This window comes from Arvicola amphibius, chromosome 14 (assembly GCF_903992535.2).
Source record: "Arvicola amphibius chromosome 14, mArvAmp1.2, whole genome shotgun sequence".
In the NCBI taxonomy this organism is placed as follows: Eukaryota; Metazoa; Chordata; class Mammalia; order Rodentia; family Cricetidae; genus Arvicola; species Arvicola amphibius.
Genome location: NC_052060.1, coordinates 35,506,406 through 35,513,163, shown reverse-complemented (window position 1 = coordinate 35,513,163; position 6,758 = coordinate 35,506,406).

Genomic DNA, 6,758 nt, shown 5'->3' with positions numbered 1-6,758 from the left:
CAGTCAGTTCATTTAAGAAAACACATTAAAAAGAGAAAGTACTTGTGCAGCTGAGCGCATTTGAATACCTGGACTCTGGTTCAAGGTCAGTCTCTGTGTTTGTTACAGGAGCAGGAGAGATTCTGGCTGGCTGTGGCCCCAGTCTCTGCCAATCAGTGTTCTTATTCGTTGAGTGGGGATACTAACCCTTTACCATTTACCACTCTTGCAAATTAAGTAAAATGTATAGTTAAAACATTTGCTAATATTTTTGTTTTGTTTTTATTTTTGTTTTGAGACAAGGAGTCTCTGTGCAGCCCAGACTGAACTGGAACTTACCTGTAGCTCAGACGGGTTGGCTGGTCTTGAACTCACAGAGATCTCCTTGCTTCTGCCTCCAGAGTTCTGAGTGTGTGCCACCACACTCAGCAGTTGCTAATTGTCGAGGCTGAGAGCCATTTAGAGAGGTTGTTTTCACTAAACTCCGGGCAGCTGCTTAGCCCTTCAGAAGTTTAAGCAATCGGGACTGTAAAGCAAAGAGTCAGCTAGGTCTGAAAGGCAGACAGGCCTGTGGACTAGTTTCTCAAGCAAAGGGGCTCGCCATCCCTCTGCTCATTGTTGCCTTGTCTTCATAGTCTCCTCTGGTCTCTCCTCATGGAGCTGTAAAACTTCTACTTTCCTCTGGGAATCATCCTTAGGACTTTGCCAAAGTGCATCTTACAGGGATTTTCTCATTCCCACAATTTACAGAGGATCATGCGAGGCAACACAGTCAGGAGCTAACCCTCAGTGCCTTCGGTAACACAGGTCCGTTCACCTAGGAGCTGAACCTACAACTTCACTTAGATTTACTTCATGACATCCCCTCTGGGTTCATGGACTTGTCTCTGGGCCGTTTCCTGTATCTCCTTCGTAGTCTTTGTGACCACAGTCTCAGCTCCTTTTGATGCCACCAATGGAGAACCTGGACACAAGGGTGGGTGGAGGCTCAGCTGGAGCTTAGAAGTCAGTCCAGGGACCTGCTTGTGTCTCAGTATTAAAAGAACTGGCCTTGGGGCTGGAGGGATGGCTGAGAGGTTAAGGGTGCTTGCCACTCTTGCGGAGGATTTGAGTTCGGTGTCTGGCTCCCACATCAGCAGCTCACAGCCACTCCAGCTCCAGGGGATGCAATGCCCTCTTCTGGCCTTTAGGAGTATCTGCCACATATAAGGGCATCCATGTGCATCTGCACAAACATGTACACATAAATAGAAATTGAAATATTAAAAAAAGATAACTGGTCTCATTAAGTTAAGGTCATAGCAGTTGCAAGCATTTCTGGGGCAAAACTGAAATCTAAGTGCATTGTTATTTTTTCTTTCACTGGAAACGATCTTTCTTCTGTCTCCTGGTATTTCCCAGCCCACTTCTTCACTGGAAATGCCAAGACTCTCTTCTGACTTCTTCTTGGGACCAGAGTTCCTATTTCAGCTCTAAATTAAAGTAGTGGCTAGTGATCAAGTCACAGAAACTGGGTCCAGTGGTATATACTTGTTACCCTTGCACTTGGGTTGTAAAGGATGTTCTGAATCATCCCAGAGCTGCATTGTGACTTCCAGGCCAGCCCGAGTTACAAAAGGTCGTGTCTCTACCCCAGTCCTCCCCACCAAGTTTTGTCAACAATGAAGCATTTTTAAAAACGTGTGAGTGCCTGGAGGTGGAACCCTGTGGTGTGTGTTTGCCTGGCACACACAGTGCCCGGCTTTCTACAGACTGGTCCACAAGGTAAATGTCCTGAAGACTTTAGGGTCCTGTGAGGTGGCTCACAGTGAGATCTGGGGCCCTCTTGAGGAAGAGACCTGGTCAGTTGTTCTCATCAACTTAAACCAAGAAACCCATTATGGACAAGTTCAACAGAACTGTCATATACAGATTGCCCATGCATGCTTCAGCATTGCCAGGGCAGAAAGAAAGAAAGAAAGAGAGAGAGAGAGAAAGAGGTAAGGAGGGAGGAAGGCAGGGAGGGAGGGAGGAAAGGAGGGAGGGAGGAAGGAAGGAAGGAAGGAAGGAAGGAAGGAAGGAAGGGGAAGACAAACAGTTGACTTGTACACAGTCTGATTCCGTTACCCGGATGTTCACATTTGTTATGGTACTTATGGTCCTGAACTTACAACTAACCAGTGAAGACTACTGAAGTGATACATGGCTGCAAAGCTTCACCAGTGCTTGACACAGTCAAGAAATTTGAACAAGTGGTTAACACTCAGTATGTACACCTTTAGGTAAAGGTTACAGCACACAAAACATGTTGAGAACCATGATTTCTGTACTGGGGAAGGGAGCTGTAGCAGGCAGTCCTGATAGGTCTTGTAGACAGTGATTTCTGGCACAGTCTGTTGGACACTATCCAGGGTGTGTCAGATTCTTGGAAATACACCTTTTCTTCCCTCCACATTTTGCTAAAAGCCAGGCGATCAAATTCACTTCTTCCTAAAGAATGAAGTCAGCTAGGATAATGACCACACTAGGATCAGAGACTATGATTCACTACGTTTTTGTGCATCCTAGGATGCAAAGTGAGACCCTCCATTCTAGTTCATCTTATTTTCCATTGCTAGAGTTGTGCTCCTCAGATACAAGTCCTGGACGATAGGTGGAACCAGACCCTTGATAAGACTCTGTTGAGAGAGGATGGGGCTGCCATCCCCTAGTTTGCTAAACTGTCAGGAATAAGACTTTCTTTAAAAAAAAAAAAAAAACCTTTTTTATTTTATTCGTGTGTGTGTGTGTTGTCTTTGATTTATTTGCTATTTTTAAAAACATCCTCTATTCAGCCTGTTCTTTTAAGTCCATTAAAATTCATATTTCCTTTTTGCATTTGAATTCTGGAGCCCACACGTGTTTCTCCATTTCTTCCCCTACCTTAATAGGACCTCTGACATATGTTGGGTTCTAAACAAAGTCAGAGCTCAAGAAAGTAGAATGCTTTGATCTGAAGGAAAGGGGCTCAGCGCAAGTCAGTTCTGCCGTTCCCCACCTTCCCTTTCCCTTTCCACCCGTTCCGGCCCAAGGACTTCCGCGGACCTTCCTTCAGCAGGTCATAGACTAGAACAGGTCTTAGAAAGCCCGGCCTAAAGCCTCAAAGCTACACTCGGATCAGGAGTGATACTGCCCCCTAGAGGAATTTAGGGAAATGTGTGACTCTGAGTTGTCCTCTGGATTTGGGTTAGAATTTACACTCTTAACTTTCCTGGGTTTCTGACTTGCAGACAGAAATCTCTGGGGCCTAGGCTTCATATGGTCACATGATCCCACTCCTGTTTCTGCATCAGTCCAAAGAAGTGGCTGATAAACACAGCCTTGCCTGCTTTAGAATCACTAGGAGGAACTGCTAAAATAGATTCCTGAGCCCAATCTCTCTCTCTCTCTCTCTCTCTCTCTCTCTCTCTCTCTCTCTCTCTCTCTCTCTCTCTCTCTCTCTCTCTCTCTCTCTCTCGTCTTGGAACTCGCTCTGTAGACCAGACTGGCCTCAAACTCACAGAGATCCATCTGCCTTTGCCTCCTGAGTGCTGGGATTAAAGGTGTGCACCAGCATTGCCCAGTTCAGATTCTCCTTTTTTAAGAGAGATTTTTATTACATTAATGAACCAATTAACTAATCAGTGTGTATCTGTGGGCTTGAGCATGCTGGGATGTGTATGAGGAAGTCAAAGGGCAACTCGTGAGAGATGGTTCTCCTCTTCCCCAATATGACTCCTGGGAACTGAACTGAAGTCATCTGTTTTGGTGACAGGTACCCTTAAGATCTGCTGAGCCCACCTCACTGGCCCTAAACCTGGGTGTTTTTATGCTAGATTTGGTGGCAATTGGAAAGTCATGGAGGACTAGGAAAGGATGACGAGCACAGAATTAGCGGGAACAGGTTGGGAGATACAGCAAGTATGTTGCCTTATGGTTCCTTTCAGTGCCCCCTGTCTGCAGGGAGCAGCGTGGTTCTCTCGGCCTCAGGAAGTCATCCTTCACAGGAAGGTTTTAGGCCTGTTTCAGGAGAACGTCAGAAAATCCTTGTTGGATGGTCTTTAGATACCTCCAGCTCCTTCTGCCTCTGCCTCCCGAGTGCTGGGATTAAAGGCTTGCACCACTGGGACTGGAGAGATGGCTCAAGGGTTAAGAGCACTGGCTGTTCTTCCAGGGGTCTTGAGTTCAATTCCCAACAACCATATGGTGGCTCACAACCATCTATAATAGGATCTGGTGCCCTCTTCTGGTGGGCAGGTTTATATGCAGAGCACTGTTATACAATATATATAAAGTCACGGGGCACTATGCGTGTTGCCAGGGAACCAATTTTAAAGAAAGGACACATCTCATAAAAGTATGTCAGCTGTGTTGTCTGTGTGCTTGTTTAGGGGCTACTGTGCCTCTTAGATAACCGCCCAGTGCATTGTGGCCTGGAACTACCTTGGGTTGTTGATTTTCTTTTTCTGTGTGTGTAGGAAATTGGATGCATAATAGCTTCTGATAATGGTATCTGACTTTTCAACATTATCATTTGTAGGCAATTCTGGCACTTACCTCTGCTTTCTGGCCTGCAGGAACCTCTAGAGAAATCAAATTTGTGCCAAAGTGTTCAGAAATTGAAGTCTGCTCCCGGGGAAATTTATCCTAGCATCGTTCAGTGCAAGTGATCCGTAGTCCCCAAGTTGTCAACACTATTTTAGGACTGTGGAGCAAGCCTCCTGGTGAGATCCTGGAATAGTGTCCATAGTTATGCATGCCTTATAATAGCAACATGTAATAAGTAACTGGTAGATAAACAGAATGTTTTTTAAGATTCATCTTATTTTATTTTTGTATGTGTCTGTGTCTGTGTGCCTGCCATGTAGTTAGAGAAGATGTCTGATTCCCTGGACCTTCTGATATGGGCGCTGGGAACTGAACTCTGATCTTCTGGTTTTCTGCAAGAGCAGCTAGTGCTCTTCACTGCTGAGCCATTTGTCTAGCCTGATAGCTTATTTGTTTATTTTTCAAGATAGGATTTTCACGTGTAGTTCTAGTTGTTCTGGAACTCACTCTGTAGACCAGGCTGGCCTTGAACTAACAGAGATCCACCTGCCTCTGCCTCCTGAGTGTTGGGATTAAAGATATATGCAACCACTGCCCGCTTTTTATTTATTTATTTTTTAAAATCACCTACTAAGGCCGGAGAGATAGCTCAGTGATTAAGAGCACTTGTTGCTCTTCTAAAGGACCGGGGGTCAATCCTAGCATCCACATAGTGGCTCATGACTGTTTGTGACTCCAGTCCAGGAGATTTATGCCCTTTTCTGGCCTTTGTCATTACTAGGTACATACCTGGTTCACAGACATACATTCAGGCACAATAACTATATACACAAAGTAAAATTTATATTAAGTAAATAAAAATTAAAAGTTTTATTGACAGTGGAGTTTAATATGCAGATTTTTCATTTACTTACAGAATCATCTCAACTTTAGGAATCTTCAGATGTTATCTTACGTAAACGAGTGTTTGGCATGTATGTATGTACTTGCACCATGTGCATGTCCAGTATCTACAAAGGCCAGAAGAGGATGTCAGGTCCCTTGGCACCGCAGTTGCGAGCTGCAGTAGGAATGCTGGGACTGAACCCGAGGACTCTGCAGGAGCAGCAGGTGCTCATAACCTCTGAGCCGTCTGAGAGTCTCAGAATTGAGACTGGGTTTAGCATTTTCTTCCTCGCGCGGGAATGTGAGGTATTCCAACTGTTCATTATACCTACTTTTGTTTTGGATCATTGTTTTGTTTTTGCCTTCAGATGGCCACAATCCTAAAGCAGGAGGAAAATGAGAATCACAACCCAGTCAGACAGTGTCTTTTCCCGAACCAGGAGTTCCTTGCACTGAGTCTTTCAAGGTTTCTTTCCTCCCAGGAAGTCCGCCAGAAGATGGCGTTGTGCCGTGCAGTGGAGCCTTTAGACCTCAGTCGAAGCTGCAGGCAGAAGCGCATTAGCGGAGATTCCCCACAGGAAATGAGTTTGCTTGGGCATCCACTCAAGGGCAGGCCATTAGGTTCTGCAAAACTGCAATATTACAGACTAAAGACTTTTAAATCCTATTGCCAGCGCATCAATCCAACTCCTTCATTTCAATTTAGACTCAAGCCTGGGAACCTGAGTGAACAGAGGCACTGTCGTTAAGGAAGAAGACAGTTATAATTACGAAAGAAACCAGGCATTCTAAGAGGAATCAATATATTGGCTTTTCCGTACAGTAGCAAACTACAAAATCTGATGATAGTATTAAGTATTTGTAGAATTTAAAGAATATATGCTTATATAACAAACATGTTTTTTTATATAATTCATTTTTTTAAAAAAGAAAACTATCTTTTTTTTCATTTTACATACCAAACCCAGTTCCCACTCCCTCCCCTCCTCCCATCCCCTCCATCTACTGCACTCCCCACCCCTCATCCACTCCTCAGAGAGGCTAAGGCACATTGCTTTGGGAAAGGGCCAAGGCCCTCCCTACTATATCTAGGCTGAACAAGGTATCCATCCAAAGAGAATGGGCTCCCAAAAAGCCAGTACAAGCAGTAGAGATAAATCCTGGTGCCACTGCCAGTGGTCCCACAGTCTGCCCCAGCCATACAACTGTCACCCACATTCAGAGGGTCTATAACTAGCATACTTTAATGACCATAATTAAACCTGTTTTCAGCATTCAATGACGTTTCCCTTTTGGTCTTTCTTTCTTTTTTTCTTTTGTTTTGTTTTTTTGTTTTTTGTTTTTGTTTT